The sequence below is a fragment of the Saimiri boliviensis genome, chromosome 1 (assembly GCF_048565385.1).
Source record: "Saimiri boliviensis isolate mSaiBol1 chromosome 1, mSaiBol1.pri, whole genome shotgun sequence".
Lineage (NCBI taxonomy): Eukaryota > Metazoa > Chordata > Mammalia > Primates > Cebidae > Saimiri > Saimiri boliviensis.
This window is the reverse complement of record NC_133449.1, coordinates 182358252-182371094: the sequence shown is the minus strand read 5'-3', so window position 1 is coordinate 182371094 and position 12843 is coordinate 182358252. Positions and strand designations below refer to the sequence as shown.

General features: G+C 39.0%; 1 protein-coding gene across 1 annotated transcript in view; it reads left to right on the top strand.

The window, feature by feature from the left end:
* Positions 1–12843, top strand: part of CCDC192 (coiled-coil domain containing 192) — a 200929-nt gene that overhangs the window by 31261 nt on the left and 156825 nt on the right. The gene's annotated exons all lie outside the window — the stretch shown is intronic.

Sequence of the window (12843 nt, the reverse complement as noted above, 5' to 3'; positions counted from 1 at the left end):
CATGCACACATACACACACAGCATTCTATTCATTTTAGACATAACAGTGCTTACTTTGGTCTGTATGGCAAGCCTTTAAACTTTTTTCATCTTTATATTTTATTTGACTTTCATTCACCATAGGCCATGAGTTAGGCAAATCTTCTTTAACTAAGTGGTTTCCCAGAATAAACAAAGCATATTTGCATTATCAGCAGATAAGCTCAAAGGTAAAGCCGATAGGAGTCATGCAGTTGTAATTTTCTTTTCTTTTAGGAAATTTTACTTGGAAGAGAGGTTTCAAATATTGACATCCCTCTTTGGTTTTTGAAACTCACAGAAGCAAAGTAGCAGATGATAAGTGGAGCCTGGCCTGCACCAGCTGGCCTGGACACCTCATATAGGTGCTTTGCATGTACAACAGGTCCATGATTTCAGAGGCAGTGGCTGTGGGTTATCAGTAAAGCGCAGGCCAGGGCTGGAACATTTCCCAATAAGATTATACTTCACAAATAATGCAACTACTGTTGCCTTTTCCCCTAATCAGAGAGGCTTGGCCCCAGAGGGCAAAGCCACTTGGAGTCTGGGTCCCCCAGTGCTCTCTCTTGGTGAACAGTCAGTGAAGGAAAAAGGATAGAGGAGGCCTTGCAATGTTAGACATGTTTATAAATTTCTCCTGGATTGATACGTTTAGATAAAAATATGTTTTAGATACTTTTTTTAAAAAGAATTTTAAGGTACTTTTAATAATAAACGTAGACTCTTTGTACAGTAAGAGCTAATTGCATCAGAATTTTATAAGAATTTTGGCAGAAACTAAGGAGGAAAGGTGCTTGTGTTATGAGAAAAAGAAGTATGATTAATGTGTCATGCAGTGATACACACAAACGCCCTTCATTTCTTTTTCAGCTTACTGAAAAAAAATGCATCCCTTACTTTGGTATCTATTTATTGTTTACTGACTAAATGCGACTGATGCAAGGGGTCACAGGGTACTTGTGTCGGTTAATAAAAATGTGTTGCCCTTTTGGAAAAGTTTCCATCTCAGCCTCAAGCCATAGCTCTAGCCTGCCAACTTCTTCTTTTTTTCTAAAACAAACAAAAACAAGCCTTTGAACTGCGGCAAAATTAAGAATTACCAAGAACATAATGATAAACATGAGATAACATTTCACTGAAAAAAAAAAAAACAAAAAACAAAAACTAAGAATTTCAGAGTCTCCAAATCAGGAAGAATTTTTCAGTGGATAACTAGAGGAGGGCACCCCTGCTGGGATTAGGTTATAGTAAGAAGATACAAAGGGGTTTTTTGGGTAAACAAATGGCTTTTAATAATATTTCATTTGAATCCGTAAGATTCAATTCACTCATAAGCATACCCAATCCTTTTGTTCTTTACGAAATATTTTTATCCATTGCAAATGTAACCATCCAGTGGGTTCACCTTGCCTGCTGCCTAGGCAGAACTGATTTATCAAGACAGGGGAATAGCAATGGGGAAAGAGTAAATCACGCAGAGCCAGCTGTGAAGGAAGAGACCATAGGAGTTTTATTACTACTCAAATCAGTCTCCCCAAGCATGAGCATACGGGGAGCAGAATTTTTAAAGATAATTTGTCAGGAAGGGGTCTGGGAAGTGGGGAGTGCTGGTTGGTCAGGTTGGAGATGGAATCATAGGGGGTCGAAGTTGGGTTTTCTTCATGTTTTCTGTGCCTAGTTGCAATGACAGAACTGGCTGGGCCAGATTACAGTCTGGGTGGTATCAGCTGATCCATTCATTGCAGGGTCTGCAAATTTTGTCAAGCATTGATCTTAGGTTTTACAATAGTGAATCCAAGAACAATATGGGGAGGTTCAAACTCTTGGAGCCAGAGGTTACCTGACCCCTAAATTGTAATTTCTAATCTTGTAGCTCATTTGCTAGTTCTGCAAAGGCAGACTGGACCCCAGGCAAGAAGGGAGTATTTTCGGGAAAGGGCTATTATCAATTTTGTTTCAGAATCAAACCATAAACTGAATTCCTTCCCAAAGTTGGTTCGGCCTATGCCCAAGAATGAACAAGGACAGCTTAAGGGTTAGAAGCAAGATAGAGTCAGTTAGGTCTTATTTCTTTCATTGTCATAATTTTGCAAAGGCAGTTTCACAAATAGCCCCTAATATTTAAGATTCTTAGTTTAATGATATCTTTGTATAATACCAAACAATTCGATGTATTTATTTTTTCAATATTTATCAGATTAAATATATAAAATGAAACTGGATTTCACTTAACTTCTTTGTACTTACCATCAGTAAGGTGCTGGTTAGGTGTTTTGGGGAGAAAGACATATAAACCAGAGCCTCTCTATCCAAGTAGTTTACAGACAATAGAATAATTGGAAGACATGGAAAATGAAAATAGGTGTTTATATGACTCCAAGATAAACTGCACAATAGCATCAAGTTGCAGGATCTGTGTTTATTAATTGTACTAAAGTATAGTTCTTGAAGCTGCCAAATTTGCATAACCAAGTAAGTCGAATTGGAAGTTGGCCACGGTATGAGGAAAGGGAGAGTATGATGGGTAAAAGCACACTGCAGGTATTTTCAATATTACATTTTTAATTAACTTGAGCATTTGATGAGATTTGGCTGTCTTCACTGTTATTGTTGAAAGGAGTCAATCAACACTGTTGTCAGAGAATATAATCCTGAGATTTTTGCTTTCTCCAGTGTTTGAGTCTGATCTTTTCCTTGAAAAGATAAAAACTTTAAGAACAGTCCTCTGTTTCCTATTTTAAAATTTAAGTTGACATTAAAAACAAATGGATGAGAGGGTAGGGAAAGGGGAGAAACTGATATTTCCTAAGAATGTTCTTGAGAATATTTCAGAATGGAACACCTGTCTCAAACAATCAAATATTTGTCCACTGGGTGCCACTGTCTTCCTTACCAGGCCGTGCCACTAAGGGGTTTCAGAAAGATTGTCTTTAGTGTTAAAAGCAATGATTACAGACACACACGCGCGCACGCACGCACACACACACACACACACACACACACACTCTCTGTCTCTCAATCTGTGTCAATCTCTGTGTGTGTGTGTGTGTGTGCGCGCGCGCGTGTGTGTGTGTGCATGTTTGAAGGAATATTTTTGCCTGCTATAGATGTTAAGGTCTTTCTGAATGTCATTAATTTAGGATTTGTCACAGGATGTTGGGAATGCTAGCTTGCCTTTACTGGTAACCCAAATTATAGTCTGGCCTGGTGAAGTAGAATGAGATGGGAAGAGTGGAAGAAATGACAAGAACCAAGATTTGTGTCGGAACAAAGCATTGGAAGCTTATACTTTGATCAAACAATGGATCCTGCCTTTGAGAAAAGGGTTAATCTCACTATTATTCAAGCCTTTATATCTTGGCCTTGCCTCTGAGAACATAGAATTAACTCAGATTGGAAAGTATAGATGCCTAGGGTTGTTACCTACATTAATAATCTGTTGGTCCTGGGCTCAGTTTATGCAAACTGAATATTTCTAGGGTCTCCTTCAGCAAGGTCCACTGTTACAAAGAAAAAAATTAGAAATCGCCAAGAAATAAGAAGGTTGTGGCCACTTCCTTGATGAGGTCACACATTCAACAGAATTCTTTGTTGGGCTTCACTTTCACTTACAATTATTCTTTATTTCTCCACATTCAAGTCACTAATGTCAAAATAAAATAAAATAAAATAAAATAAACATGAGATCAGGGTAATATGCAATTAAGACTTATAATCCGAGTTAGTCAAGGCTTTGAGAAATAACTGCAGCAATTCAGCCAACCTAGACTGAGAAAGTGTCATTAGACTCCAACTTCTAACTTGGATAATAATGATAAACTATTCAACACATTACCATCTTTTGCTTAAGAAAAGACTTTATGATGTTTCCTATAGGTTAAGATCAGGTGAGAGGAAAGCTAAATGCCTGGAAGTTGGGTAACAGATTTTTTAAAAAAGGATAAATAAGAAAGAGAGAAAAGCTGTTAGGAATGTGAAAGAAAGATGAAAAGTAAAAGGTTTCTAGAGAAGCCCATAAGAAAGAAATTTTTTCATGTGTGCTGGCTTCTATCACCAGTGAATACAGGAGGACAAAGAAAGGGACTCTGGTGAACTGCTGTTTATGACCACATACAAGCAAGTACACCATAGAGCTTTTGTGCTGAGACAAAATAAAGTGTCAAGAAAACTCATGCTTTTGCAGCGAAGCCTGGATCCAGATGCATGTCAACGCAGAGATTATGAGACAACTTTCCCTTTGGCAGCAGTGTTAGCCCAGAGTCTCTCTCATTATCAATGGCTTCTGGTTCCCAGCTCCAGGCATCAGATCAGGGAGAGCCCAGGCTTTTTTCCTGCTCCACTATTTGCTAGCTTTATGGCCTTGGGCAATTTACTTTGTTTCCCCAGCTACCATTGTCTTATCTAGGAGGGTGTAAGCTAGTTTCATAGGGCCGTTGTGAGGATTACGTGGGCTAGGCATCTGCATCTTCGTAGGTATTATGGCTGAATGTTTCTGTTCCCCACCCCCGCTCCCACCAAAGAAAGAAAAAAATCATATATTGAAACCTAATACTCAATTTGATAGTATGTGGTGGTGGGATCTTTGGTAGATGATAAGTTCCTGAGAGCACTGCCTCAGGAATGGGAGTAGTGTCCTTATAAAAGAGGCACAAGGGAGCTCCCTCACCCCTTCCACCATGTGAGGACAGAGCAAGAAGCTGCCATCTGTGAACCAGGAAGCAGAACCTCACAAGACACAGATCTGTTGATGCCATGATCTTGCACTTCTCGGTCTCCAGAATTGTAAGAAAGAAAAAAATTCCTATTGTTTATATGCTAGCCAGTTCATGGTATTTTGTTATAGCAACCCAAATGAACGAAGACAGTAGGTTCTCAATAAATACCTGTTTATTTTCACTCACACCAGTCATCATAACAGAACTGTGTCGTTCTCTTTATGCCTTGAGCCACATAAATTAGTGAGTACCAATCTATCACAAAAGTCTCTCTTTCTCTTACACACACACTGCCCCCCTACCTAAGCTCCCTTTTTCTAATTTGGCTGGCTTTTCTACCATCCAGTTTTCTCTTCTGCTCTTTCTCATCTCTTCATCTTGTAAAGGGAATTTAGTTCTTTAACCTTATCTTTCCTTTCTACTTCATCTCTTGGAGTCTCTGTCTATTTCTGCCCATTGTCTGATTTTATCCAGGCTGGGAGCTGTTTTCCTTGGCAAGCTGGGGAGGGGTGGAGCTGTGTGTCAGGAGGTGAATTCAGTAAGAACTATGTAGTCAGAATTCATTTCATACATCTTCTTGGTACCATACCTAGCAAAATATAAGTTACATAAGAGAGAACTTTCTAAAGTTTGTGGAAAAATGGAATTAAACAATAAAAGTTAAAAATATAAACTTTATTTTTCTACGTAAGATCTATCAAGCTCAAAACACTTTTAAAGTGATGATACCAGTCATTCAGTCCACCTTAAAGAACTGAGGGTCCTGGGGATTTAATCATTTCAATACAGTCCTTTTTTACATCATTAACTAAAGAAAAATGAGTGTTAAAGATTTTTTTTTTCAGACTAGAAAACAAAAATAAGGCAGAAGCGGCCAAATCAGTATTATAAAGAAGATGCCTAATGATTTCCTGTGGAAACTATTGGACAATTGCCCTTGTTTGATGAGAAGAATGAGCAGAAACATTGTCATGGTGGAGAAGGGCCCTGATGAAGACTCCCTGGGTGTATTTCTTCTAAAGTTTTGGCTGACTTTCACAAAACACTGTCATAATAAGCAGATGCTATCATTCTTTGGCTCTGCAGAAAGCCAACAAGCAGGATGACTTGAGAATTTCAAAAAACTGTTGTTACAACCTTTGCTCTTGAACAGTCCACTTTCGCTTTGACTGGACCACCTCCCCTCTTGGTAGCCATTGCTTTGATTGTGCTTTGTCTTCAGGATTGTACTGGCAAAGCCACATTCCATCTCCTGTTACAATTCTTTCAAGAAATTCTTCAGGGTCTTGAACCTACTTGTTTAAAATTTCCATTGAAAGATCTGCTCATGTCTGCAGCTGATCTTGGCACAACAGTTTTGGCATCCGTTGCCATCAAGTAGAAAGTTTGCTCAACTTTAACTTTTTAGTCAGGATAGTGCATGCTGAACCAGTTGAGATGTCTGTGGTGTTGTCTATTCTTTCTCTTATTACATGTTGGTCAATTAGGGCACAAACAAGATAAATTTTTTCCTCAAAAACGGATGCAGATGGTCTACTGCACAAGCTGCTTCTTCAACATGGTCTCATAACTTTTAAAACAAATTATCTGCATATAAACTGCCAATTTCTTTGGGACATTGTGCATGTACACTTTTTGTAAATCATCAATAACTTCACTATTCTTTAAACTCAAGCTTCATGTAAACTTGATGTTCGTTCTTACTTCCACTTTAGCAGAATTCATGTTCCTCTGATAGGGCCTCTTTTCCAACTGTGTCATCTTTCTTAGTACTCAAACGAGATCCTGTTCACATGTGTTACAACAAGTTGGTGTGAGTTTATTTTGGTGTAAACTATTTTGAAATCCATTCATAATTTTTCAAAATGTGTACTTCTATGATATCTTTGAAGAACCCTCATATTCAGTGTGCCATAAAAGCTAGCTAGAAAGAAGATTTCATAACTTGACGCAGGGGATAGAAGGTGGAAAACTGGATGGGAAAGGACGTCTTTTTCTTATCATTGTTTCTCCCAGGTAGGGATGAGGCACAGGCAAGATGCAGCAAGGGGATCCTTTTTGGTCTTTTGCCCCTTTTGCTTCCATTAAGAGAGGATTTTTTGGAGACACTCAAAATGCAAAGAAATGTCAATGAGAAGAAGGCAGTGGTTTTATTTCCCGACATTCAGAAAAAGCATGTGTGAGCATTTTTCTGACTTCTTAGTAGTAATTCATGTGTGAGCTGGGCATTGTTTCCTCTTGCCTGATGAGAGAGACGTTTATTAAGGCCTTTCTTTTAAGGCCCAAAATAAAACTAGGAACAAGGCATTCTTGTATCTTCACTCTATGGCTAACCTGAACAGTTAAGTTACATGCAAAGGAAATGCCGTTCTCTTTCTTTTTTCCCCCTGCCTTAGGTTCTTTGACATCTTATATAATAACAGAAGCGATAATAGAGACATAAAAAGAGGTGGGGGAGGGTGTCTAATCTCACAGTCTGCAGAAACACATGCCTAAGGCCAGACCCCTGCAACGCATTATAAATGATAGATGGCAAGTGGAGGAACTAACATTTCTTAAGCACCTACAATTTTCCAAGTGTCATGTTTAGATTTATAGACATTTCATTTCAGCTACACAATAACCCAGTTTTCTATTGAGAACAATGAGAATAAAAAATATTGTCATTTGCTAAAGGTCATATAGTCAATAAATTGTGATATGGATTGGCTACGTCCCCACCCAAATCTCACCTTGAATTGTAATAATCCCCACGTATCAAGGGCAGGGCCAGGTGGAGATAATTGAACAATGGAGACAGTTTCTCCCATACTGTTCTCCTGGTAGTGAATAAGTTTCATGAGATCTAATGGTTTTATTAATGGGAGTTCCCCTGAACAAGCTGTCTTGCTGCCACCATGGAACATGTGCGTTTGCTTCTCCTTCGCCTTCCACCACAACTGTGAGGCCTCTCCAGCCATGTGGAACTGTAAATCCATGAAACCTCTTTCCTTTATAAATCACCCAGTCTTGGGTATGACTTTATCAGCAGCTTGAGAACAGACTAATATGAATGTTAATCTACAAGTAGAACTGAAGTATTTTTGAAATTCAAAGCCCCTATTCTTTTTTTAAAAAAAATTTTTTTTATTGTACTTTAAGTTCTGGGGTACCTGTGCAGAACATGCGGGTTTGTTACATAGGTATACATGTACCATGGTGGTTTGCTGCATCCATCACCCTGTCATCTACATTAGGTATTTCTCCTAATGCCATCCCTCCCATAGACCTCCACCCCCTAACAGTCCCCAATGTGTAATGTTCCCCTCCCTGTGTCCATGCGTTCTCATTGTTCAGCTTCCACTTATGAGTGAGAACATGTGGTGTTTGGTTTTCTGTTCTTCTGTTAGTTTGCTGAGAATGATGGTTTCTGGCTTCATCCATGTCCCTGCAAAGGACATGAACTCCTTTTTATGGCTGCATAGTATTCCATGGTATATATATGCCACATTTTCTTTATCCAGTCTGTCGTTGATGAAAGCCCCTATTCCTAACAGCATGTGGTCATAGGCCAAAGACAATTAACAGAAATGTCTTACACAGCAACATCAAACAAGAAGAATTTGCCTAGGTTTTCAAACTGGCACTTCAAGAACCTGATAAACAGATTGCTGGGCCTTATCTCTAGGGTTTATGATTCATAGATCTGAGGTAAGTTTCAAAACTTTGCATTTATAACAAGTTCCTATCTAGCTTAACTACCAAATGCTGACCCAGAGCTTCAAGCGGAGGTTCTTTTTCACCCTTGTCCTGTGTTCTCCAGCTGCATGGGAGTGGCTGAATCAAGCGTGATTAGGTTTGGGTACATTAGCTAGACAACCCAAATCAGAATGACCTAAAGAAAGTAGACAATTTTCACTCGTCTAAAGTAAGTGTGGACATAGGCAGCCAAAGACAGGTCACTCCACAACCTTCAGAGGCCCAAGATCTATCTCTTTCTGCATTCACAAATATGGCTTCCATCCTCGGGTCCAAGACATTCTTGCAGTTGCGGCCACCTTACCTACGCTTCAGGCATCATGGAGAAGGAAGAGGCATGTGCGAATAGGGATGGACAACTGTCAGCTGAGCAGCCCCTTTTAAGAACTACTGTGGCACCCTCAGTAAATGAATTGTTATATATTACTGACTAGTTCTATTTGCATGAAGCCTGACAAATACTAATATTTAGCTGGGCACTCCCAAAAGTAGGGGGATTTTTTTTTTTTTTCACTAAGAAGAGAAGAGTGGACATTTGGTTGGCAAATAGCAATCTAGGCCTTGCTCATTCAACTGCTTGACCCTACTGATGCACATAGGACAGTCCTGATAACCTCCATGTTCTTTTGTATGTGGCTATCCAGTTTTCCCAGCTTTATTTCTTGGAGACAATTCTTTCACCATTGAATGATCTTCACATCTGATATGGTTGGCTGTGTCCCACCCAAATCTCATCTTGAATTATAGCTCCCATAATTCCCACGTGTTATGGGAGGGACCTAGTGGGAGACAATTGAATCAGGGGGGCATTCTCCTCCATACTGTTCCTTTGATAGTGAATAAGTCTCACGAGATCTGATGGTTTTAGAAAAGAAAACCCCTTTTGCTTGGCCCTCGTTCTCTCTTGCCGCCACCATGTAAGAAGTACATTTGCCTTCCACTATAATTGTTAGGTCTCCCTAGCCACTTGGAACTGAGTCCATTAAACCTCTTTTAGTTTATAAAATGCCCAGTCTCAGGTATGTCTTTATCAGCAGGGTGAAAATGGGCTAACACAACATCTATATTCAAAATCAATTGGCCATAGATGTATTAGTTTATTTCTGGACTCTCAATTCTATTCTATTGGTCTATTAACTGAGTGACATTCACCAAGTACTACTGGTTGGAAGCCCCAGTCATCAGGTTTGTCTCTGAGGAAATATTGATGTTTCCGGGGCACTTCATCTGGAAAGAAACAAATATGGGATATTTTGTTTCATCATCTGAAACTGCAACAAATGGAGTGAGGTTTTCCTCATTTGGTTTCTCAATTCTCTAAATCCCTAACATAATGTCAATGCTCTATTGTAAAGATACATTAATGACTGGATGTCTTTTAAATATGGAAAGATGTAGAAGGTATGACAAAATAATGTTGCTCCAAGACCTCATGTTATAGTTTGCAGAGATAATCTCAGCAAGACAGAAAACCAAGTCTCAAGCTAGCAGAAGATGGCAAGAGCTGAACTCTAAGATACCCCTCCTTGTTGGAGTCATATGATTAGACTCTCCTGTGATGTAAGAGGTGAGGACAAATTATCTGTATTATTGATTTAAAGAAAGAAAACATTAAGTGTATCTTGTCAGAATGAACAAGAAAGTTAAAGGAAATTCAAGAGGAGGCAAAAACACAAAAGAAGAAATCATCCCATTCTGAAAAAGACTTCTATCTATTCTGACTGGCTCCCCAACATGCTGTTCCCCTTCAGGTCCATTCTGACTTATTTCAAGAACCCAATTTGGGGCATTTGTGGCTTTGCACACTGTTCAAAGTCAAAATCAAGCCAAGTTAATTTGTTTCTTTGTTGTTGCTATTTGTTTGTTTTTCTTGGCCAGCAGGCATTTGTTCATTTAACAAGTATTTATTGAGTATTCACTACATGTCAGGTACTCTATCTGGAAGTGAGAATACAGCAGTAAACAAGATTGATAAGATCCTTGACTCATGGAGCTGACATTCTACCGGGAGGACACAGACAGCAAACAAACACTGAAATTACGTAGAGCTTCAGATGGTGTTAAGTATTGCTAGGCCACACTAACGGGTGTCTGTGGGGCTACGCTTGACCTTAAATCCCACTGGAAAGTCTCATTCCTGAAAATAACCTATGGGTTCTTATCCTTGAGAAACTGATGACTGTAGCTCTGTGTGCACGTGGGTGTGCATGTGTTTGTGTGTTATTCCTGTTGTTTTTGACATTAAACAATAAAAGCTAAGGCCAAATCATTGCCCTAGGTTAGATCAGGGTTCTTGGGGCTCAGGTTTCCTCTTCAAGGTAGCATTTTCAAAGAAACAGGATTTTTCTTTTTAGAATTTTTTTGGCCATGAGGTAGTAAGAGTGTGCCATAAGCAGTAAAACAGGGCTCATATAGTAGCTGGTGGGAAAGAAGGAAATGGATCATAGTAACAGAAAAGGACGGATTTTAACAGTTTACTTTCTCTTAAGAGTTTTAACCACTTTGCTAATATTTATGCTAAATTCTTCAGGTATATTTATTTGTATTGTTACAAAGCTTGGACTAGAAACAATGCCTCACACACACACACACAAATCTAATATGTTTAACTCTAATCAGCAAGATATTATGAATCATGTTATGCCTAAGACCCTAAAACAAACTCCCATTATTTCTCTCTTAGCACATCTTCGTGTCCAGTCTATCTTTTCTTTACATTTAGGAATAGAAGGACCAATGATACTAGCAAATTTTTAGATACTGAATGTATTGAGTGGCTAAAAGTAATTTGATGCATACCGAGAGTGTCCAAAAAATGTTCTGATTTTTTTTTATTGTTTATATGCAACAGTAGATCTTTTGATGTCAAGTTTATTTGAAATAAACAATGTGCCCTTGGTAGGAGTATTCATTTCTGCAAATGCTCAGAAATTATGCTTGACATGCCAATCTGAAATCATGAGTTTTGTGAATGAGTTTTTGTTTTCAGAACTATTTTGAAGTCTACTTTAATGCCATAAAATCACAAGCAGTCTGTTTGACCTGGAATGGGTTCCTTATCAACATGAAATCTAGTTATCAGGAACTTCATTAAACAATTTGGCTAGCCAGAGTTCTGATTGATTTTACAGCAGACAAGTTCCCTCCTTATTAAAAAACAAAACAAAATCAGACAACCTCTCATTTAAGCAGATGTTCATCTTCATCTCATTACTGGTTTGTTGGCGTAAATTGGGAGCTTCAAGGAATGCAAGGAAAAAAACAGAAGCTGGTGAAGAGATGGTGTTGTTTTGAATAGACTCAAACACAATGACAAATCAGGTTCTGTAGTGTATTGTTGTTGCAGGCGGGGTGTGTGGATTGCTGGCCTGTTACATAACTAAAGACTTCCTTTTGCTTGTAAATGTCAAGATCAAACAGAGGTCAGTTTTAAATAGCTGACCGGTGCTGATAAAAGTGACTTTCTCTTTTTAGAAAGAGCAAAAAGCCTTCTACCTTAAGAGTCATGGTTCTGCTGTTAGAAGGAGGTGTCTTTTTGTATGAGCTTAACTTGTATTTTGTTCATAAGGTTTTCTTTGAGATGGCAAATGAACTTTCCCTTTGCTTATTGTCTACAGATAAATTAGTAAGTTAGGTATATGCTTTTGTTCAATTATTCCTTCAATAAATATTTATTGAGTTTATACTATGAGCTAGGCATTCTGTTTGGTACTCCTGTGAATTTCAGCTCATGTATTTCTCCAGACAGTCCTGGAAAATCGTATATGCCATTTTGCAAATGACAAAAGCTCTTTTGTGGGCTTGCAGGCCTCTTGTCTGCTCCTTCTATATGCTCTCCTTGGTGATCCGACTTTAGGGTACACAATCTGCTGAAAAGCGTTAAGTCCTCATCATCAGTCCAGGTCTTCCCTGACCCCAGACCTAATTAGGTGTCTACTGAACAGCTCCACCAAGGTTCCCACAGCCAACTCAAGCTCTCCATCTCTAAAATTCAACCTGCCTGCTTCTTGCCCCAAGCTTGTTTCTTCCCCCACATTCCCTAGGCCAGTGATCAGTGCCACTAGCCACTCTGTGCTGCTTTGATTTTTTTCCTTTTCCTCATCCCTCATATGCAATCAACTGCTGAGTACTATGGGTGATGACTCCCAAATCATTCTTGAATCCCTGTCTCCACTGTCGTCATTCTTGTCTAGGTGACCGTCTGCAGCGCCTCTCCCAACTTTACCTTCATTATGGCCCTTCTTCAATGACTCCTCAACACTACAACCAGAATGAAGATTCTGTAACACAGACCTCGCATTTCTCAACTTTTAATCTTAAATCAGCCCACTTTCACTGTCAGGGTCAAATCTATGCTCTAACAGATGTTACA